At 41.9% G+C, this 24,488-nt stretch overlaps 1 long non-coding RNA gene across 3 annotated transcripts in view; it reads right to left on the minus strand.

Annotated features, from left to right (window-relative positions):
* LOC137176036 (uncharacterized) overlaps positions 1-23,115 on the minus strand; it is a 280,115-nt gene extending 257,000 nt beyond the window's left edge. For all 3 annotated transcript variants that reach the window (XR_010925778.1, XR_010925779.1, XR_010925780.1), the window contains exon 1: positions 22,908-23,115. This is a non-coding gene — a long non-coding RNA (uncharacterized lncRNA). The remainder of the gene's footprint in view (positions 1-22,907) is intronic.
* Between the last annotated feature and the right edge of the window lie 1,373 nt (positions 23,116-24,488).

Raw genomic sequence — 24,488 nt, forward strand, 5'->3', positions numbered from 1 at the left:
CGTGATTCTTCCATCGTCTATTTGTGAATATCCAGACAAACCTTAATCTAGATTAACAGTCATCAGAAAAAAAAAAAAAAAAAAAAGAGAGAGCTCATATCCTGTTTAATGAAATCATATTTGCTCACACGCAGCCCCTGAAAGCCTCTTAAAAACTGCTCTATTTACATGGCCTCACATAGAGAGAAGAGCTGAAATGCCACTTTAGCGAGTCTACACTTGAAAAATTCACTTGTAATTTCCATCCGCCGCGTCACGACGACGGCGGCGGCGGCTTTTTTGAGCTACTGGCTTTCACTTGTGTCAGATAGTAGGGGTGTCAGTCTTGTTTTATTTTGTCATTTCAGTGATGTGAGGCCCAGTTTCCTATTTCTTGTTTGCGAGAGTTGATATTCTGCTTGCGTTTAGTTGTGGTATCATGATCAAACCAGATAGCATTCTGTTATCGCTGTGTTGTATTATTTCTATGGGCCAATATTTTTGGTATTATCAATGTAATCTGGAGTATCTGCAAGGTGTGTGTGTGTGTGTGTATGTGTGTGTGTGTTTGCCCCTGTTCTGCCTGGTGAGACTCCATGTTCAAGGCAGGATGGAGGGAACCCGAGCTGCAGCGTCTCCACTAAGTACGTAGTGCCACCATGTGTCCGGTGGAGGAACTGCGGGTGTTTTGTGCAAGAAAAAAAAAAAAAAAAGAAAAGAAAAGGAAGCTGCGTGTTTAGATGTTTAGTTTTGTTTGTTGCTGTGCTGCCGTACGTGTCTTTCTCTGCGTTTTTTTGTTTTTTTCTTGTGTGAGTAGGACGGGTCAGATGAAGGAATGTAAGATGTTGCACTTGGCAGACAAAACACATTTCTGATCCCCTTGATGTGAAGAAGACCTCGGAGGATGTGGGCTGAGATCTTGTTTTCAGATGAAAGATGGTGCTAAGAGAGTTTACGTGCAACAAAACACGTTTTTAAAAAGAAAAAAAAAGCTTACTTTTGTGAGTTTGGAAGTGATATGTACCCAAAAAAGTTGAGGATATATTGTTTTTTTTTTTATTATTATTTTGTGTGTGTGTGTGTGTGTGTGTGTGTGTGTGCGTCCTGGCGGGGGCAGGCTGCCTCCTGGCGCCATGGGGATGAAGGCTTCACGCTTGGGCTGAGATTACCTGTGCGGGCACCCTGTGTGGCTTGTTTATGAATCAGCTTTTTTGTTCAGATTTTCCCTCCACCTTGTGTCTTTCTAGGACAGGTCCCTACACCCATGGAGGGAGGGAGGGAGGGAAGGAGCTTGTGATGGTGGTGGTGGTGGTGGTGGGAGAGGTGGGCGGCGTCCAGCCACACCTCGCCGTGAACCCCTCACCTGGACATGACCTGCAGGGTGTTTATAACCACGGTTTATCTCCATGGCGATAAAGCCTTGTGCTACGGCTAAGGCTGTGGAATGAAAACAGGTTGGCAGGCCAGACAGACAGGAGTCGAGCTTGTAACGTAACACACACACACACACACACACACACGCTGCCCAAACCAGCTGAGTGGCCGAGCCGGTGACCTGCATGATCGCCTCCAGAAACTCTGAATTAAAAAAATCTTTTTCCAGGATTCTCTCACACTGTTGCGTTTTCATCCATATATGTGAGTTTAGAATAGTTGAGAAACTGCTGTATGTTCGCCCCACTCGCCCTTAACATGCATCAACTTCCTGATTTCCTGTCTTTGCTAAATCATCTTCCAATTATCCCAAGATAATGTGCCTGAAATGATTTGATCAATCTTTACGATATATACGTTTTAAACTCTGATTTATGTCTCTTATTTAATCAGCAGTGTGGTTTTGATCATATTAAGGCTTCTGTGGGTGGCAAAAGTCTTTGGCTGCTTCTTCAATGGTGGATTTCTCCTTCTGTGATTGTTAAATGGCAAAAGAGTTGAAACAAGAGGCGGAGGAAGCATTCAAACCCTTCACTAGAAGTAGAGATACTGAAATGTAAAAGAAATAATACTTTCTTAGAGGTAAAAGTTCTGCATTTAAGAATTTACTTAAGTAAAAGTATAGAAGTAGAAACAGCAAAATGTACTGAGGTATCAAAAGTAAAAGTACTCATTATACAGAATGACCCTTTATGGCAAATGCTTATATTTTATATTATTGAATTATTATAACATGTATGTGGCATTTGGATGTTTTAGTTGGTTGAAATGGAGCTATTATAACTTTGACTACTTTTTAATACTGTTAGTGCAGCCACTTCGGTAAAAATGAAATATTTTATTAGATGATCATATGTTTTGTCTGCAAAGTAACTATAGCAGTAAAATAAAAGTATCAGGGGAGTAAAAAGTACAAGATTTCATAGAAGTACTCAAGTACAAGTACATTTAAACTGGCTTTGTGCAATACTTGAGTCAATATACTTGGTTGCTTTCCATTACTGGTGCTTTTACTCGACGTTACCACTGTTGATTCTCAATAATATAAAAAAAAAATACACCATCTAACAACTAAACAGACTTGAACACTAAATCAGCAACATGTGTTTTAAATAGTTTTATAGGAGAATATTGTTTCTAGTAAACTACCACACCTGTGCTAACCAATGACTAACACACACACACACACACGAGTATCTCGGGACAACGTGTCACCGTTGAAGCCTCAGTGTGTTTACACAGGAGCACCGTTCAGCTGGAACACTCAACTATTCCAAGCATGTGTTACATTCAAGTGTTGGGCTATTGTGCGCTGGAGAGCGGCTGTTGTTGGGAGTAATGTAAGACTAATGTAAGAATGACACGAGCCAAGTGGGCTTAACTTGAAGTATACGAAGTTCGCTGAATGCTCGCACACTTGGCAGCTGGAGCGCGGCGGCGGCGGTGGCGGTTCAGAATTCATCACGTTTAAATCGAACAGGAGGAGAAAGAGCTGAGATTGAATTGGAGTGAGAGTGAGAGTGAGCGCGCGGGCCTTCCACTACCGCCGCCATCCGCTCTCGTCTCTGCTGTATCATCCGTAGGCCCGATTCCCAGCAGCTGCCCCAAACCGCCAGTTCAATTACCCATCATGCCCTTGACCTTGGAGGTCAGCTTGCTTTGGAGGATGAAGCCTTAGATGTCCAGAGAGAGAAATAGAAAGTGAAAGAGAAGGGAGGGAAAAAAAAAAAAAAAAAGAGAGAGCGCAGGGAAGGAGGGATTGAGAGTTAGAGGGGTGAGGTGGAGAGATGGATTGTGGGGAAGGGTGAGCGAGAGAGAGATGGATGGCGAGGGGATAGTGTGTGTGTGTGTGTGTGTGTGTGTGTGTGTGTGAGAGAGGGGAGAGAGAGAGAGAGGGGGGGAGAGAGAGAGAGAGGCCTTAGCCCTGCTCTCTCTTATCTCTCCAGTTTGGTGGAGTTTTAAATTATTCATTCCCTGCTGCTCCCGCCGACTTACACATCTCCATCACACGGCTGCCCGCATCCGCCCGGGGAACAGGCGGTCGCCACGGCAACCTTATCGCAGATCGCAGATTTCGGCTCCAGAAATGAAATAAAAGAGGAAATTGGCTGTATTAGCATAAGAGGAGTCAGCCCGGAGTTGAATACACACATCACCCCCCCCACCCACCACCACCCCCACCCTCACCCACCACACTCCCCACCATCCTCCCACCACCACCGCCACCGCCGCCCCCTCAAAAGCTCACAGCAACACCCCGCCCCTGCCTCCTCTCCTTATCAGCGCTGTCTGATCGCTGCTCTCCCTTTCTATATTTTTTTTTTTCTAATTCCACTCCCCCTCACCCACCACCACCACCACCACCGCCGCCGCCGCCACCGCTACCGCCGCTGCCGCCACCAACTCGTCCTCCAACCACACACACACCCCCCCCACCCTCCATCCCTCTCTCCCTCCGCCCCCACCGTCCCTCTTTGTTCCTTCTTGTGCTTGGAGAAGAATGGGGCGAGTGGGTGGGAGAGAAAAATAGATGTGGTCGCCGTGACCTCTGACCTTTACAGAGGGGAGTAAACAATAAGCAATAACCTGGGAGACGTGACTCCGGCTACTGACTGACAGCACACTTTATTTCCTGTCCAATAGGACCTTTTTTCCCTCCTCATCATTTTATTATTGGTGTTTTTTTTTTCTTCTTCTTCTTCTTCTGCCTGTCTTTCATTCTCGGTCCGGTCCGTCGGGATCTACCATCTCAATTTTTCGAGATGTTCTGGGCAGCGTTTCTTGACGCTGACCTTAAAAAAAAAAAAAAAAAAAGAAAAGGTCTGAAATATTGTTTTGGCTTTCAGGTGAATGGATGTAACTTCCTCGCAATGTGAGGCCTCGCCAGTGTAATCACTCTTTGCAAAAAAAAAAAAAAAAGGCCCAGGTCCGCATTAACATCCTCCGTCAATACATAATCTCCTATAGCCATCAGCAGTCCTCCATCAATGTGAAGCCACAAAGGCCGGGGCACAATGCAAACTCTTTAGGAGACACCCATAAATGTGTTTCCCCCCTTAGCGCCTATTCTGCCGCCACTTAACCATTCGGTAACAAGTCGTTCCCATTCCTTCGTCCCCCCCCTCCTCCTCTTTCTCCCCTCCTTCCTTCCCTAATTGAAGTTAAACAGCTGAGAAATAGCGACCATGTCCCTCCCCATATGGTTATAAATGTCAACATACTCTCCCACTTAGATTGACACTTCCCCAGGGAAGAGTGCGTCTGCAAGTGTGTGTTTGTTATGGTAATCATCTTCCTCCCTCTCACATCTTTTGTGCAAATCAAACCAGTAGGGGTGGGGTGGTGGAGGGGGGGCCCCAATAAGGGACAATAACGCCCACCGCGCTCGCTGGTGGCGTTCTCTATTATCAACACTACCATCATTATGGCAACTTAGTTGAATGTTATTTTAAAGACAGCTGTGTTTTCTGTAGGTCCCCAATGCCCACAGATAAAAAAATGTTAAAAGAAGAAGCATGACTGAATCGATGAGGGATTAACACCAGCATCCACTTTGTTCACTCACTCACTCAGCCTCCCCCTCAATTTCTGACTGTCTTTTTCTCTTTTGTTGATCTGAGTGAGTGTGTGTGCGGCTGCCTCCAAACTCCCAGCTTCATCAGAGAGGTTTTTTTTTTTGGCGGCGATCCGACCCGGTTTTGACCTTTTCTGTCAAATCCCATAACAGAGCGCTGTCTTTCTGTGAGCGTGCTGACTTCGACATAAAATTCACAACCAGAGTCAAAAACTTTGGGATGCAAGTTCACTGACGTTACAAAAGGGTGATGCTGACATAGTTACTGAAGAAGTTTTTTGGATTTTCATGCCAGGTGTGCTCTCTTAATCTGAATTTAGACCACAATAAAACACTAAAATTCTCTATTGGCAACTAAAAACTTACCTAGAACAAGACACATTAATAGCAGGTGTTGGTAAAGGGAAGGAGGACCACCTAGATGATGTAACAATACTATAGATTTATGTTGAGGCCATTGGTTTAAATTATTTCAACATAGTTCTTGAGATATCATGTGTTCTCCATCAGTTTGGTATATTGAATGGCGTTCATTAGTACAATACCCAGGAGCCTTATTTACCATAAGAAGAGGAACTCATATTCAAAATGCTTTGTTGTTGCTGTTGGGAACAAAACTTCCAACATCCAAACTTGACCCTGAATCTGACAGTGAAGTGTTTTGAAAACTTGGTGATTAACCAAATTGCTCCCTGGGAGTTGTAGTTGACCTCTCCTTACGTTCTTTTCCTCCTCAGAGTTTTTGAACCTTCTTGTCTCTCAGGTTTCTTTGGATCACGGTCACGGTCTGCTTGGTTATGAATCACAGGCTTCAATGGAACTTGGCTGCAGACCCCGTTGCTGCTGCTTGACGCCCACGCCTGCTATTATTATTATTAGTCATGTTTCTATTATTATTGTTGTTGTTGTTATTGTGTCTCTGTCTCTCTCTCTCTCAACCCAACCAGTCAAAGCAGATGGCCGCCCACCTAGGGGAGTTTTTCCTCACCGCTGTCACAAAATGCTTGTTCATGGGGGAATGTTGAGTACGGTCTAGACGTGCTCTATGTGAAAACTGCCCTGAGATGACTTCTGTTGTGATTTGGTGCTATATGAATAAATAAATTGACATTTTTATGTGCACAATCTTGTCCCTTTGACCTTTTTTTAAATCAAAGAACCAGATATTTTCTTATACAGCTGCTCATCTCTTGTGCAGATGATTGGATGATTAGAGTCTTCTGAGGTGCTAGGTCAGTCACCGAACATTGTCGAGTTTGACATCTGGAACCTTGAATGTAACAGCCCTCAAACACAGTTGAACATCTTTCAAAATCAGTGTGCAAGGTGCATTAAACTCCAGGAAAAAACATTAGCAACACCGTTTTTGCTTTGTGCTACCAGTTAACTCTCAGTCTGGTTTTACCCTGACCAGTTTACTCTCTAAGAATGGGTTAAACTGGCAACCAACAAGGATTCTCTATGTGCTGTGTGAGAAATGGGCCATGATATTGAGTGCGATGATCCACTTTGAGATGTCTTGATGTACAAAATAATGGAATCAGCAGAGGCACCACGACTCCGGCCTTTCTCTCTCTCTTTTCTGAGACTTTGTGTTATTGCTTCGATATTCATGTATATTTATGTGATGAGTGTTTTCCACTGGCAACCACTTCAGTCAACTACATCATATCCATTATATCAGAAGTGACTGCACTGACTGACTTGTATCCGGACTAATAAATGGCCAAAAATGGCAAACCATTACATCAGTTTTTCCCATAGGAAACTAATCAGATGCACAGGGGTCTAATCAGATGCACTTCTCCCACTCTTAGCACAAATGTCCCTACAGACGCCGGATGGGAAAATGTGAAAGAAGAGGACGGGGGCACAGTAGCAAAGACTCATCACCCTCAGCTCTGATACTGTCCACCTCCTCTGTCTCCGAAACCAGCCAAAACGAACAGAAAGAGGCAGAACGTAATTCACGGAGGGGATATTATGGACGGTGGTCTTCAGTCTAAATAAACAGTTAAGAGACGTATATGAATAACAAGCAAAACACTAAGGATCTTATCTATTAATTGGAGTCCAAAACTGAGCTTTTGAAGATCTTCTTTCTCATGAAGCGATCCAAATGTCTCCTTTCTACCCTCTTTTTTTTGTTCACCCATTTATCTGTTTCATCACAAGTGCCTTAATATTTTGGAACAATCCCGATTACTTCTAGAGGCGTTATCTCCTGAAAGGCTTCTTTCCCTTTCGTCCTGCTCACTAATTCCCGAAACCCTCCTCCTGTGTTTCCCCACTTCGTAGCATCGGGCCTGTTTATTCCCCAAGCTCTTAATCTGTTTTAAGTGGTGAATACTTTGGAACAGTGAAGAAAAAGGCCTTAACATGAAGACAGCCCAGGCATCCTGTGCCATGCTGCTATCCTTGGTGGTCTTCTAAAGCTCCCTCTCCCTCTGTTTCTCCATGTGATTGTGGCTGGTATGGTTGGAGGCTCATCGCAGCCTACATGTGATTTCACATGGGCTATAGAGACACTTAGCGCCTGTGGCTCTGTCCCTCCCACACACAGTCTGCTACGAAGAGCTGTACCACTCACAATCCGATGTGTAGGTTTTGCTGAGAAGCGCCTGTAGTGATGACAGTGTGTCTGTGTATGCGGAGTGTGTGTTTGTGAGAAAAGGGAAAGTGTGTGCAGGGCTTGTAAAGTGCGCGTGTGCGAGTTCGATGCCAAGACCACACATCCAGCACGGTTTCTGTGGAATCACACACACAGAAATACACAGGATGTCAGCCAGTGGTTTGGTAATAGTAAGTGACAGGGTGAGACGGGAGACAATGATGATCCCTCACCGTCCTAAAATGGATCGGTGCTGCCCCCCCCGCAACTCTGGTCCAACCCCTCCCTCCCACGCTTGTCCCTGCTCCCTGGCCCTGAGCAGATAACCGCGGCGGGACCGCAAGCGGGACGAGGAACGAATCCCAGAGGTGTGTCCCGTAACGGCGCCGCTCCGCTCTGGCCAAGGGAGTGTGGGCGCAATGGGGCTGATACCCTACTGGTTTGTGGGTAGCGGCGTCACACTCGGTTCCAGCCCTCCAGGGTCGAGGTATAAGGGGATACTGTCTTTTCTTGTCCGGTCGGACAACGTTGGTCACAGTGGATTTCCAGAGCAGGCTGAGGAGCAGTGCACAGTCCCACACCATGTTAAAGAGTGCGGGACGGCAGCCATTTGTAGTCCTGTTTGGACAGGCGTCAGTGTGCGGTGGGCTGGTGATATGGACATTGGAACAAAGGGGATTGAGACAAGTGTCAACAACAGCAACAACAACAACAAGTACAGCCCAGCATGTGTTTGATTTGATGTAGTTTGCTTCAGGCCAAAGCAAGTGTTTTTTTGTTTTTTTTTAATTTTTCCAGCATCAAGTAACAAAGCCCAACCAAGATGACAGATGTAAAGTTTCTCTGCAGAAACAAGAACCTCCAAATGCACAGAAGCACATTTAAGTGAAGTTTAGTGATGAGAATTGTTAAGATTTTATTGATACCAATGCCATTATCGATTCTGCCTATTGGTCCGATTCTTTACTGATTCTTGAACATTTTTCTGTATGGGGAAAAAAGTAGGCCTACACATGGTTTCAGTGTCAACACAACTGTTTTATCATCTCCACTGTTTATCAATGAGCTTGCATGGTGATGAATATATGAAACATATCTGGTAGATAAGATATATGGTCCACAAGCAAAAGTTACCTGCATTAATTAATGAATGAATTCGTTTGAAAGCATCGTTCAGTGTCCTCTCTGTATGAGAATAACAAGATGAGTGGGAGGAGTGCTCTGCTGTGTTATTAACATGTCTCCAGCAGTAGAGAGCAGCCTCTCTGATGAACCGTTAGCTTTGGGGAAAACCATCGCTGTCCAAGACGTTGAACGGGGTTTTTGAAGTGAAACAGACTGAGCACCGAGTCATTTTTCTTCTTATTTCCTACCCTTTTTTCTGTTTCTCACCTCAGAGTTGGTTTAAGTTGTTTAATGCTGCAGTATGTGTTGGTCTCGTTTGTTACTGCTCGGGTTCGCTGCTCTGCTGTGCTAACGTTAGTCTCTGACTAACGGCGTAGAAAGTTCACAGTATACTTCACATTCGTCTCGCAAAAAGGTAATTATTTACTCATTAAATCAAAAATGCTTGCAACCACGGCCTTTTTTCGAAGAAGAATTACAAGATAGCCAAAGATAACTCTCTTGCGTGTGTGCGCTGTAGACGGTCCGGAGGCTGCAATGCCCTCGCAGTTGAGCTCCACCTTTTTTTTCCCCCCATCAACATCACATACCTATGCATCGATAAGAGGAATTGATAAGCTTGGAGGCATTCGATTCTGATGGATTGGACAATTTGGAACCGGTTGTGAACTGGAACCGGTTCTCAATTCCCATCGCCAGTGAAGTTACTGATGGAAGAAATTCTGTGCCAGGAATCAATATCTTTAAATCTGGGTATTTTTATTCCTCAGATTTAATATAACTAATTTCCCCCCTAACTACTGTGCTATAATCTTGCCAACAACAAACAGATGTGAAGTTTCCCAGCAAAGACAGAACATTTGGATGAACATAAACACCTAATTTGACAAAATTACCGTCATATCAAAGCTATAAGGTCTACTGAGTGCTGCAAAGGGCAAAGGTTCATACTAGGTACTTTTCTTTTTAGCATCAAAGAATGAAAGAAAGGCCAACAAACATCTGTGGTGTTGAACTTCACAGTAACACCAGTGGTAAGTTAAATGTTAAATAAGTCACAGGGATTCTTAAAAACTATATTCTATATATAACTATATGAAAACAGTGAGAAGGAAAAAGTGGAGGCTTCTACAAAGACCTTCCAAATGCACAGAGGCAACTAAAAATATCCACAAAAATATGACCACATGATGTATTTTTAAAAAGGTTTGTGTAAAAAGCAAAAGTTACACCAACTGCAGATTTTGGAAACTGACAAGACCAGAACCATATCAAAAGGTTTATAAGTTCTCAATTACTGTGTCGATTACAATTAAGCCAAGAAAGAGACAAGACAAGATACTCATACATAACACATGTAGCACGAGAGAGCGCACGAGGCAATGCGCTTGATATAAACCTATGTCTGTGTGTGCGTTTGTGTGTCCGGGTGTTGTAGCAAACGAGTGAGCGGGGCCCATAAATCGTGGTGCTATCAGCGGTCTGGTCTCAGCCACCCTTGTGTTCTTTTATTGAATGTTATTGTAGCTGTACGGCCCCTCGGTAGATATTTCCTGGTCAGAAATCAAGATCAAAGCCGAGGGGTTTTGGGGGGAGGAGAGGGGAGAGAGAGGAGAAGAAGAGGAGGAGGAGGATGGGAAGGAAACAATGACTGATGGACATTGGAGGAGAGGGGAAGAAGAGGGGATAAGAGTTGGAGTGGGTGGCCACTGGCACTGCTTTAAAGCTACGGGAAAAAAGAGTGAGTGGCGATATTGGACTTAAAGTGAAAACTGGGGGTGTGAGGAGAGATGTGATGTGTATTTAGGATCATCCTACGATGAAGGATGCAGACAATCTCACTATTGTTGTCTTGTGATTGGTCAGATGAGGGTGTTATTATTTTTTTTTTCCTCCTTTTTTCTTTTTGGACTGTGTAGGAGTAATACAACACCACAGAGATCAAAATACCGAAACTTCTACAAGTTACATCCACCAGGGGAAAAGTAGAATAGATACAAACTTGTTATGGTAATGATGTAAGTGTGTTTGTGGGTTTGTGACAGAGTGAGAATTCAGTGGGTGCGTGTCTTTGTGAAATTCCGTTTTACTCTCTATAATCTTTTGGAGGAGGTTCAAATGTGTGAAAGTTTTGACTGTTGTGTGTAGGTGTTGCTTCAGTTCATCTTTCATGAATTTATGTTTTCATGAGATAAATAAACACGACCAGATTTAAAAGATTTAAACCAAAGTACACTGATATAGACAATATAGCATAAGATGAGATAAAAAAACCCCCAAATTAGACGTATCTGACCACCAAGTCCTACAGAACTCTGTCACAAAGAAGAATTTGATTTGCAGATATATATCAACAAAATAAATATAATTTCACTTATTATTTAACTTATTTTTCTTTTGCTGTATTATAGCCAAAGCTGAAAATTGATTAAATGTGATTTTCTCACTGATCTACACATAGTGAACCGTAGTGTAAAAATGCATGTTTTATATTAATATTTACAAATTAAGCATAAAAAAATGATTAGATTAGTCATTAACTGCCTTTTTTACTGTTCTATCCTGCAGTATAAAGCAATATGCTGCTTCCACAATCACAATAAAGCGTTTTCAACTCAATAATACTTAATATTTTAATGTATCAGATTAAGAACTGCTTTAAATATTGTCTCTTTATTTCAAGTCCTAAACTTTTTCAGGGTTTATAAAAAACGCCCATTTCAAATTCTTATGGCAGAGTTTTAGTGAGAAATCCACATAAATTCAAATAAATGTATTGTAATTTAAGAAGCAAAAATGCAAACATTCACTCGTTTCAGTTTCTGAGATTTTCCTGCTTCTCTCTTTTTTTACTGTATATTTGTAAATTGCAGATCTTTGGTGATTTGAAGATGTCATATCTTTGGTTTTTGGAAACTGTGATGGCCATTTTTCATGATTTTTAGGCACTAAATGAATAATTATTGAATTTGCAATGATTAACAGGCTGAATAAACATTCAAATAATATTTAGCTGCAGCCGTACAGTTGTTATAATAAGTATGACCTCAAAATCGAGTCATAGGGCTTCCAAATTTCTTATCACATGTATTCAAACGGTAGGTAAACACAGGAAAGTCAAGACTCAGATTACTCAAAAAAATCCAGAGTGTTCTTCACTTTGTTGTTTTAAGTATCCATCTTAACCACTGTTTCAAGGATTCGGCGAACAAATCTCACTTTATGCACCTTTTTTCGTATGTACAGACTATAATACATTGTTACGTGCATCTACACGTAGGCGTCTTTTTTTCTTTTTGGACTTTCCCGTGGCCTCTCTCTCCTTGCTTTAATTGCTGTGGGGATCACAGGGCGGCAGGGACAGAATGGACTCCAGAGATTGTGGTTCCACCGCTGCTTCCCAAACTGGCTTTTCTCCACATGCGCCCGCTCGCCAAGCACTCCCAAATTCCCCCATTTGCCACCCTCTCACCCCACACCTCGCCTGGGTAATGGAATCAAAAAACAAGCGCTTCTCTGCAAAGATAGACAGTCATTTCCAGAAGGAGGCTGGGTCGACTCCGTCGCTCCTAAGTGGGGAGTTATAAAGCGTGGAGCAGTTTAGTATTGGCTAAAAAAGCCAGAACTCCCCCGTCTAACACCCAAGTATGGTCTTCTCCTTAGTTCTCCTCTTGTCTCTCTACCTTTTACCACCTCTCACAAAGTACTCCCTTATTTTTCCCTCCTCTCTAATCTTCTCCTTTCCCTTCCTTTCCTTTCCAAGTTATTGGTTTCTTCACCTTTTATTCCTGCTGGTTTCCTTTCCTTTCCTTTCTTTTCTGTTGGCTTCCTTTTCTTTCCACTGGCCTCTTTTTCATGATACTGGTTCCTTTTCCTTTTCTTCCTGCTGGCTTCCTTTCCTTTCCTTTCCTTTCCTCTCCACTTCCTATCCTTTTTCGTTGGCTTCCTTTACTCCTCTCCTCTCCTAATCTCAGCTGAGCACTGGGAGCAGATGAGGCTTATTTAGTGTTTGGAGTTTCCCCTCCGTGCTACTGGCACTAGAACATCTCCTACCAGGCCAAGGTAGATGAGGACAGCAGATACATAGCAGGCAGCTTTTTGTGTACGGAGGATTTGATCTCATCCGGATCCCAAAAGCAGAAAAACTCTCTCAGTCACATACACTTGGATCAGACATCGGCCTACACTTCTTTTGGCCCAGGGGGGGCAGGCAGGCAGGCAAGGTGAAGCGTGGGAGTAGTTTGCATATTTATTACAGAACTGATCGATATGACTCCGGTTGTATTGGTGGGGAGATCATAGCCTCAATTGATTCTTGTGACATTTTTTTTTATCAGATTTCACAAAAGGATGCATGCATGTTATTCTTAGTAGCATTAGCAGCAGTTTCCATGTCCCATAATGGGGTAAGTGCTGTTTTAGAGACTTTTTTCTGTCACAAGAAAGAAACTTAGAGAAAGATACTGAATACTTACAATTTACTTGACATTTCCTCTGTATGAAACAATTACAGCAGCATGAAGAGCTATATTTTATGTTTAAAGGAATCAAATTACTCACTGCAATGTGAAAGTGTTGCTATAGTATGAAGATACCACTGAGAATCAACAACTTTCAACCTTGCAAAAAAAGGTTCCTGTTTGAAACTTTGAATACCTCTGACTTTGTGACATTTTTTGGTCAACGTATTCCCTGGAGTTAAAAGAGAAGATTTATATCAATATCCTCTCTGTGTTCAGTAAAAATATTAGCACAAGACCATTATAGCATAACACAAAAGTCTTTTGTAGCACCGAGACAGAAAGTAGAGGAAGACCGCTCTCAACTACTCCAGAATGTTCTTATCTTAACGTTGTATCACGTTAGCTTGTTGGCTATCTTGTTAAGCTAGCAACCGATACATACAAGATGTTGTTGGTTAGTAAAATGCCCCAATGCGCAAGCTAACTGCTCATTAAACTACAGTTTCTTGTTTTCTGTTTCTAAATACACAAGATACAATGAGTATATAAGCTAGCTTTGTGGTTGTTAGAGGGTACCATTGATGGACCTGAGCTAGGCTACAAACAGCCTTCAGTTTAGTCCTGTTATCTAACTGACAGTAGCAAAGCAAAGCAGTGTGAAAGTGTTTCTTAAATGTGGTTAAATTCAAAGATGTCTAATATTAGCATCAATATACAAGCTGATTTTATCCCACAATATCATGTCTCAAAAACCTGTAGCAAACCCTCAATTTTGACCCCCATACAGGTTTAAGATACACACAGAGGAGGAAAACTGCAGCTGCTCTGGTTATTGTGATTAGAGCAGTGTTTTAGTGATTTGGCAAGATGCTCTGGTGATAAACAAGTGATTATGTACATGATCCACTCCAGCCACCCTCTCCATCCTCTCCCTCCCTCCTCCCAAAAGCCAACATGTTGGATCTGTGTGTCTGAGTCTCTGATCTGATGCTACAATTGAATGGAGGCTCTGGAGCCCGACTACCTCGAGGAGGTCTACACAGATAAGCATTTAAAAAACACTAATCTCCCAATCACTATCGCTCACGATAACCGTCTGTTCGGGCAGTGATCAGTGCGGAGATTATGGATGTGATCTGGATCTGATCACTCCTGGCGATATCAGACGCGTGGCTGAAATAGATTTGGGGAGTTCTGTTCCAAAAGAATTCAGTGTGTGAAAAAAAAAAAAAAAAAAATCATCTCACTAGGAAAGATTTTTATGACAAAAAAACAACAACAGTACATCAGAGGATACAGTGTAATCCAAGCTAACTTGGATTCAATTGACCTGAAAATGAATTTCTGATGTTGGGAATGATCGCCGTTGCTAGTGAGCGTGCACTCTGTCCAGAGAAAGCTTTACTCACTTATTAAATGGCTCCACACCATCAATGACAACACCTTTTAGGATTTATTGGTGTTGAAGTCATCTCTAAATTACATCTTCCTAGCTATTGGCACCACATATGCAGTCAAGTAGCTTTAGGTTCATAATTGCCTGGTTGATACACGAACATGCTTTTGTTAATAATAAAGGGACAGTTTAATTCACTGTATCTATGTATTATACTCACTTATTCAGGGTCACTGAGGGCTGAAGACCAGCTAACTATGCATTGGATGAGACGCAGGGTACATCTGCTACATGTTGCCTTTGTTCATCTCTGAAGAGCAATTAAAAAGAAAAGTCTTCATTTTATGTTATGTTTAAACTTGTGTTTGTGCAGGAGCCACTGTACATTTATGCTCAGTATACCCAGATAAACCTACGCCAGACGAGTCACATGACAAGTTTGAGCAAACATATTCACAGAGTTGTGAGGTGTGAGGAAACTAGATCACCTGGAGGAATCCCGACGGTCTTGCTGTGGGACAACGGCACAAACACCTGAGCCAACATGCTGCATCTTTACACGCTTGTGCGTTTCCGTTCGTCATAAATCCTTTACTTTAAATCATTTAGAATTGATGTCAAAGGAGACTACCCTCTATTTGAAAACTAATAGCAGTAAACTAAAGGGACAGTGACAGTGTTTAACCATCAAATTGAGCAAAAAAATCCATGTTATTTTTGGAAAAAAGCATGAATTCTGTTTTTTTTCCTTTAAAAGGTCGGTGCAAAATCACACCAGTTTGATGTAATTTAGTTTGGTATATGCTGTGATTTATGCCATAAAGGTTTATGTCAGGTGGGGAAATTGATTTTAGGTCTGTTTTTCCTTCACTACATGCTTGATTCTGTCATTTTTCAGCCTGTCTTTCTGCCATTAGGTCATGCTGTACCACAGCTCTGATCCGTGCAGCGGATACAGGCTCCTTGTTTTGGTTGGGCCTCAGGTAAGCATCGACCAAGCAAAAGGCTTCCAAAAAAAAAGGCCTTTCTCATCTTTCTACCTGAGCGTGGCGTAACCGCGGCACAGACAAAACACCAAATCTAAAGCTGATCGACATCAAAGCCGCCACTCCTCTCTCTTCTCTCTGTTCCCCGCCATCGCTCCTTTTCACAGCGCTTCACCACAAACCCGGCTTCACCCAACTGGTTCCACGTCCTTTCCCTGACCTTGTAGCTCTCTTTTTATCCACTGATTATCAACGGCCGTGGCTGCACCCACCCCCCCCTCCTTACCCCCACTCATCTTCTTTCTCTTTGCTCATCCCTCTTTTACTCTCAGTGTGTGGGCTGCTGCTCAACAGGAGGTCGTCCACAGGTAACTCAGTGGAGCAGCTCGCCATGCTAATCCACAGGAGAAGAGAAGAAAGAGGGGAAAAAAGTGGAGGAGAGAAAATGGGATTAGGGTGGGGTGTGTGTGTGTGTGTATGCATGTGTGTGTGTGGGGTCTCTACACACCATCATCATCACCATCATCATCATCATCGGAGCCTTAATCAAGCCCAGTTACATCTCAAACCAGCCTTGAATGTTTGCCGCTCGTAATAATGTGCACCTTCTGTCTAATTTGGCCATTATTCAGGCCTGTCAGACCGCAATTATTTAGAGCTTATCTCTCTCGCACACGAGATGACGCGTTTGTCACGCTTTTGCTCCACGCACAAACACACACACACACACACACACAGAAAAACGCACACACACACACACACACACACACACACACACACACACACACAGGGGCAGGCTTTATAAATTCCATTGATGACTGTGTGCGATATGACCTGGTACCCCCCCCACCCCCCAATCCACCCCCCCTCCTCATCATTACTGCATTGATTACCTTGGTTGGCTTATCATCTACACATATTCAATCTCATCAAGAGAAGCCACAAACACACACACACACACACGCGTGCACACTCCATATTGTTTGCGCGTAGATGGAGATTGCATTGTTGTTTATCCCCCGAGTTTGTTTATTCTATTGGCTGATTTGTGTTTAGTAATGTCATCTATCCCCCTCTGGACTTGGAGCCAAGCAGTGGGGAAAGAAAAGAAACACAATCTCTCCATTCAGATTGGCTGAGAATCGGATGCATGATATTGGGTTTCTATGATCTTTTTGTGAGCCGTAATTTGATGCCACGCAAAAGTGTTTAGCGGAACAAATATAGAAACGTTGTTAAATTATATCATAAATTAGTGATCAGGAGGAAGCGACAGAGGGAGGGAGACGGTGATATGTATGTATTTACTGCAGTGATTGGGTTACATTTGCCATAACAAGAGCAATGTTCCACATAGCGTTTTTTTGTGTTTGTTTTTTTTTTTTTTTTGACATCCCAATTTAGTTAGTGTTATTTGGAGAACAAACCAGCCATGTAATACACAATAAAAGTTAGAGTAATGATGTTTTTAGGCAATAAAGCCAATGGATATGGGCAGTCATTAAAGTATCCTTACAATTGCAAAAACAATTCTTATCAACTGGGAAATGCTACATTTTCCGAGGATGAGGAAATGAGGCGGTGAACAAAACTAGCCATCAGATAGTGCGCCTCCTTAATTCTCTCATCCCCTGTTAAATAATATCATTATCATTGCCTAATGACGATGGTGCAGCAGTGCTTATGGAATAAGCCGATTAGGACAGAGACAAACAGCATGGGGCCAGGAAGCACGGCAAGGCCATTTACCACTTCATACAGGACAAATGAGTGTGTCTCCACCATCTTTCCTTCTCTCATTCCCTTTTTCAATCTCCCACCCCCTCCACACACACACACACACACACACACACACACACACACACTCCACTTCCATCTATTTCATTTCTTTTTTCTTTTTTTTTTTTTACACCAGGCCATCATGAAGTATTTGATTTCCTCCCTCCTCATGCCTCCTTTCCTCTCTCTCTCCATTCCACCTCCTTCTCCTCCTCCTCCACCACCTCCTTCCTCATCCCCCCCCCCTCGCCACTGCCGCCCCTTCTCCTTTGTGCGGAGGTAATCGTAGATGCAAAGGGAAGGGGGCCGCGGGGCTCTTATCAGCCCATAACATCTGTTGGCGTGTCAGGTGATGAGATGGAGCGCTCGCGGCCTGCCGGCGGCCTGGACGGCTCCTTTAATGCAGAGAGGGGAGTGTGCAAACAAACAGCGGCTGATAGGGTCTATGCTTGTCACAATCGCTCAGGACCGTGATCTATCTTCCCCCTGCCTTTCTCGCTCTCTCTCTCTCTCTCTTTCCCCCTCTCTCCCTCTCTGTCTCCATCTTCCCCTCTCCCACTTGAGTGCCCATGTTCTTCTTCACTTTCCCCCAAAGACCTTTTTTTTTTCCTCTCTCTCTCACTCTCTCGCTCTTTAGTGCACCCTTGTTTTCATTTTAAAAATCAAAGCCTGCCCCCATTTTGCTCATTAGATTTAGCCTCTAATGTTTGTTTCATGATTTTGCACAGTGTTGATCAGGTTGTTATAAATGGTTTTCGGAGGGGGGAGGGGGAGGGGGGGGTTGCAAACAGAGAGGAAAGGGAAGTGGATGTCTGACAGTGAAGATGTAGTAGATAAGATGGTCAGCAGGACTATCAGCGTAGACTTACAGTACTGTTATCAGGAGCCACGCATGCTCAAAAGAAAATGTTTTTACCTTATCACGCTCATTTCCACAATCATCAGCCAGCATCAACAGTGCTGGCAACATCACTGGGAGCACCATCATCATCATTATTATCATATCCATCATCATCACTGTCATTATTAACAGTATTGGCATTGTCATGGGGGGAAACCCATCAGGATCATTATCGTCATTATCAAGGTCATCATTTTCCTGTTTCATTTTTTACTCAGTCTGTTGGTTTCAAGGATTAGAGCCCAAAACTTCTAGACTATTTCTGAAACATTGGCCTTTGGTTTGGTTCATTGACATCAATCTCATACTGTACATAAATAACCATAATATATAGATTTTGTCAGGGATAGAACAATACAGTCCTGGACTTATTTCCATTTTTGTCCTTGGTCCACCAACATCTATCAAGACTGAGACAGGTATTCCATGTGTAACATTACAATGTATTGGAAAACAAGAACTAGACAGTTAAATCATATGAACAATCGCTTCGTTTTTTGGGTTATTTTTCATAAAGTTGACTTATTATTTATCATAGAAGACTACAAGACATAGAAGACTTACTGTTTGCTAACCTGTGCTCCTTTTTGTCTTGAATTTAAACTGATTGGGAGGAAGCTAAAGGTAGCATAGAGCTAAGAAACCATATAACCTTCTGTTCAAATTTTAATTATAATCTAGAAGGTTTGTGATATTGTGTGACTATAATTTTACACTGACAGGTCTGACGGTAGCTAAAAGCTAATGGATTCTCATTATTAGACATCATCTCTCTGGAACTCAATCAAATCATGATTGGTGCAAAGAGAAATATCTTGACCAAGACAATGGACAAAGTGAAACTAATTTATACAACCAAGACTGAGAAATGATGTATGTGATTGTATACAAATATGCATACCATAATTAAGACATGCTCTGTATTGTTTTGTTTTGTTAATTTATGGCACTTGTAACTGATGCCCTGTCCACTACTTTTTTCTAATTGGGCTGTCCCGGGTGGAGAAAAGGTAGATGAGGAGACTTAATTGAATGAATATCACAATGTACATGGAGAGAAAATGGTATCATGTAATTATTGCTATACGATAGAATATCCACAGCATAATCCACAGTATGTTTATTATTACAGATGTATGCAGGGGCTGATGATTTGCATAAGAATACAGAAGGTTTCTGATATATAAAAAGTACAGTGACAGCAGAGTCAAGTCCACTTTTATTTGTACTATACAGCTCAATATCACAAATATGCCTCAGGGGGGGTTTGGCAGTGATTATGAATCCTTCTGGATCAGTTACATTGGGCCAATACCCAATATGTTTCACCTGATACTGATCCAATGTATCAGATCAGTACATGATTGATTGTGTTTGATTGGTACAGGACATTTTAAACCCTTAGACAACACTAAACCCAACATTGTAAATAGAATAGTAAAACCAGAACCCTCAGTCAAGACCTTCTAATATCCTTCCCATACACATATCACCCATTTTCTGAACTGGTTATTCTGTTCAGGGCCACACAGGAACTGGAGGCCAACAGTCATTGGTCCTATACAGTTCACCAGTCTATCACAAGGCCGACATATAGACAAAACCATTTACTAAGACAGGTAATTTGGCCTGCATGTCATTGGTCATAACCGTCTCATGAGGCCTTTTTATAGCATTTCAATTGATCTACTAAATACTCTGGGAATGTAAATGTGTTCGGTTTGTAAGGTCCAGAATATATTAGAAGAGCACATTTTCTATTAAGACATTTTACATGAAGAAGTCTTTTATAGGAGTAAACACACAAACACACACACACACATCCCCTTATTACAGCTGTTTAGCTCTAACCATAAGAATTTGTTAAATGAAATGGGTTACATTAGCTTCTTAAGCTTCAGGGGATGTGTTTATCACTTGTCTAGCAAAAAAAAAAGCACATGAACAGTTTTTCTCTGGTGGCTGAAGTCCACATTGTCAAGAAACAGCAAAAAAAAAAAAAAAAATACTATCCTAACACTGAGCCATAATGTATTTCAAAACAAAATGACAAAAAACTGAATCAAATTGCAACTTTAACCCACAGCCAGCAGAAACCCTTTGCTCTCCATCCTAACCCAAATGAAACAGGATTTAATCCCCATGTCTAAGTGCTTTGCAGGGACTACATCAGCCCCTGTGCCGAACTGTACTGCTTCTTCTGAAGCTACACAACTATAATGTCATTGTCAGATGGCTTGTGGCAGCAAGATCAATAGTTAGTAATTCCTTGGCTGGGGGTCTGAGAGTCCTCGCCTTGCTCTCTCTGTCTGTCCCCCCCGAGCTAGAATGTCCTCTAATGGAGCAGGCCAGATCTAATCACTGCAGTAATTGAAGTTTACTTTGAAGCTTTCAATCTAGGAGAATATTTAAAGACAAAGCCACCATGAAACACTATCTACTGTCCCAGGCTTGATGTGATCTGGATCTAGTGGCCTCTTCAATAATAAATGAGAGTCTCAAGCATACTTTTATCCCTCCTTTCGTCACATGTCTGTGCATTAGATTTAACTTAATTCAAGATTCTCAGGGCCTGACCGCAAAACATTTTTGAAGGAGAATACTGATACAAATATTACAGTATGGCTGGTTTAGTCTTCTACAAACCCTGCGTCTGTTTGTGAAGCAAGTACATAACTTGTACAGCCCCGTAAGTTTTTTTTTCTGTGGCAAAAATGGTTGTATGATGAAGTTATGTGATGAAATATTATGTTTGGAGTTGGTGAAGAGGTTGGTTTGGCTCCGAGTTTCTGGAAACGTGTTTTCTAAAAACAAATATTGCGGAGGCCAAGCAAAATGAAAACATATCACACAGTCACCATCTTTATACAGTATATTGATGCCGACAGCTGCGTGAAAGCAATCTGTTGAGTGCAAACATTTAAAGAAAGAAAATATCAGTATATCATATATATCAGTATCATCTCAGTCAGCAGACACACATTACTATTTGAACAGAGTGATATTTGCCATTTTGCCACTGATTGCAGAGTGATAATTATATAAACATACACGAGTATTCATATTATACAAGAACACTAAAACATCAATGTCCATGCAACAACCAAAATGCCACTACAAGACAGTGATTCCTAAATAATACCAATGCAATAGTGAACATGGCAGCAACATAACAGCCAGTAGATGCCAAAACATAAATAAATCTGTAGGACAGCAATAAAACCACATACAGCCTCAGCAACATTATGGCAGAACATCAACTGAATACATCAAGAAAACCCTCAATATGCACAGAAGAAGCAGCACTTACCTTGACAAAGATAAGAAGAGATCTTTAGCATCTGAGCAGCAATAAAGCATTTCAGGAAAGGTTCCTGCAGTGTCAAGCTAGGGCTGAAAGAGTTGAAAATATTTCTCCCCAAGAGTCTTTTCAATCACAATTTAAAAGACGATTATTGTATTATTTTCCTTGAACTGTCCATTCAAGATGAACACCAATCTTGGGGCCAATCCTTTAATCCAAATCGTTCAATCCTAGCTGCGATGCAACATGCAGGAAGCTATTAAAAGCTATTATGATGAACAGCCAGGCCAGGCCGAAGAATGGCCTTGTGAAATGTATGCAAAGAGTGCAGTGCTAACACAATAATTTTTCCAAAACAGTACAGATACGTGCAAAGCTGCAATACATAAGCAGGGGCAGTGGTGCTTGCAGCAAGTGTTAAACATTGGACATTGCACTGAGCCAAAAGGCAAACCCAACAACAGCAGCATCAATCTGCCACCAAACCAATTCATGATGATTTATATTTCAACAACGGATGGATCAACACAGTATGAAAGCATCACAATAAATGTGCTAATCAACAACCAAAAGAAAAACAAGCTCAAGTGCCATACATTAGCTGTCAACCATCAACAGCAGCAGCATACAAGCAGAAATTAGCAGCAAGCGGACGCAAAGAAAAAACAGACAGCAGCATCAGCAGCTTCATAGATTGAGCCCAGCAAGCAAACATATAGCCATATGCATTTTAGAAAAAAGGCAGCACTTACCTTGCTGAAGTAAAGCAGTGATCACCTGGTGTTGATGGAGGAGCAAATGAATGTAGCAACAATGTACACCACAGCACAGCACATGAGCAAAGCATTTATGATCAGAATAGTGAAGAAAGTTGACACGGAAACCCATTGTTTTCATAAAATGTCTTTTTTTTCTGGTAAATATGAAATGCTTTGAGAAAATGTGATGTGACTTCTTATCCTGTGTGACATACAGTAAGCCATGTTTTCCATAAAGTCAACATTGCAGGTTTAAAGGGAAATGCGCAAAACAATAATGTTTACCTTAAAGCCAGCACACAACAAGCCACAACAAAACAGCAAACCTCTGCAAAACCAATTCAGCTCTAAACACAACCACCATGTAAATCACAGCTTGTAGGCCCCATAATGTACATGACAAACATCAACCAAATGGAAAAAAAATAAGCTAAGCCACAACAAGAAATGAATTCACAATTATTAGTAAAGCAAATACCACAAAGCAGCCAGTAAATGCCAAGAAAACAAGCAGATAGGTGAGAAAACAAGCACAGCAACAGCAACAGAGCCAACACATTAGCCGACAACATAAATGTTAGCAATAGCAGCTCCTACCGTGCTGAAATGAAGCAGTGGTCTCCGGCATCAAACATTTTGGGGTCCAAACAGCCAACAACAGGACAGGAAACTCTTCTATGATGATTAGCCTGCACACATTTTCCCTCTCAAAGAAGTCCTGAAGCAACATGCTAGCTGGCTAAATGCAACATTAACTCCTTTAGCATGGAGTGTTTCCAGCAAAGAACTGAGTTAGCCGTTAGCTTGTCTGTGGCAGGGTGGTAGATAGGCTGGGCAAAAGGGTGAGCAGGGCAGCAACAGTTTAAATATCCCTCCCAGTGCATTAGGGGTGTGTTTGGTACATGTTTCAGCCAGTAGAGTTTGTCATGTGACAGCTGAACTCCTAGGCATGCTTTTTTCTGTTCTCCCTGGTTTAAAGCTGCTGAAAGACAATATTTTGTGCTCACATTCAATATCCAAATTTGGCTATTTTCATGCAAAATACTTAACAGGATTAGAAATGGAGAGTGTTGACACAATATATTGCTCCAGTTAGATAGATTAGCTTGTGAAACACCATTAAATGGGCCCTGTGGAGTTTTGTTGTAAACAAACCAAAGTTACGTTTACATCAAGTATTAGTCACCAAAACACATTGTCTGTATCCTTGAGGTCTAACAAACATGTTGAATGTATTTTCTTTCTCCTAAAACATTTAAAACTGACTTTTATTACTAAGTAATTTAGTACTGCATTGATTACACATGTTTACTAGCTTGCAGTCTTGTTCTCCCCTGCCGTTATTGGTGCATTTCTGCATTTCTTGGTGCATAACAGTGATCTGTAGATCACTGGAACAATGGGAAACCATTGGCACACTAGGCCTTGAGAATATTTTTAACCTGTATTCATCAGGTACAGTAGTGGCACTGTTTTCTGCCCTTCCAGTGACTCACGAATCCCAAAAACTTACCCACCTGTGTCTTAAGTGGTATGTAGGCAATCTGGCATTCATGGGGTAAAGTTATGGTTGGAGTTGAGCAAAAGAAGGAAAAAAATCACTCTTATAGGGCCAACACACCTACAGTAATCCAAAAGGCAGCGTACAGCAAGCCAAAAATTAATAACTACAAGCCTGTACCAAATGGGGATAAAAAAAAATATATTTTATGAATAAAATACCAACCACAGGTCAAAAAATATTCCTTCTCCATTGGCAGGTTCGCATACCTGAGCAAATGCATCGTCATGCGCAGGGTACCTTGAGGAATCTTGAATCTCTCATTCACTTTTCTCTTCATTCCCATTTTCTCTATTGTGAGATGAGATCACATCTTGAGAAGATAAATAAGGAGAGACCATTAAAATAGACAAATTAATAAATCAATTATATTTGTTCTAATGCATCACTGGAAGATGTAATGTAGCAATCAGGATTTTGGACTTGTTGGCCGTATCTGATTAATTTCAGTCCCATCTTACTTTGAACAATCACATTCCTCTAAATGTCATCAAACATCATTATATTGCCTCAGCCGTACTTTGATGTAGTGATTTAATAGCTCCTCTTAAACGTGTTAGTTGTGTTTCATCGCTGCGTTGTGGCAGATGCGAGTTGTGTCCGTGGTTGCGGTTGCG

The sequence above is a fragment of the Thunnus thynnus genome, chromosome 23 (assembly GCF_963924715.1).
Source record: "Thunnus thynnus chromosome 23, fThuThy2.1, whole genome shotgun sequence".
NCBI classification, from domain to species: domain Eukaryota; kingdom Metazoa; phylum Chordata; class Actinopteri; order Scombriformes; family Scombridae; genus Thunnus; species Thunnus thynnus.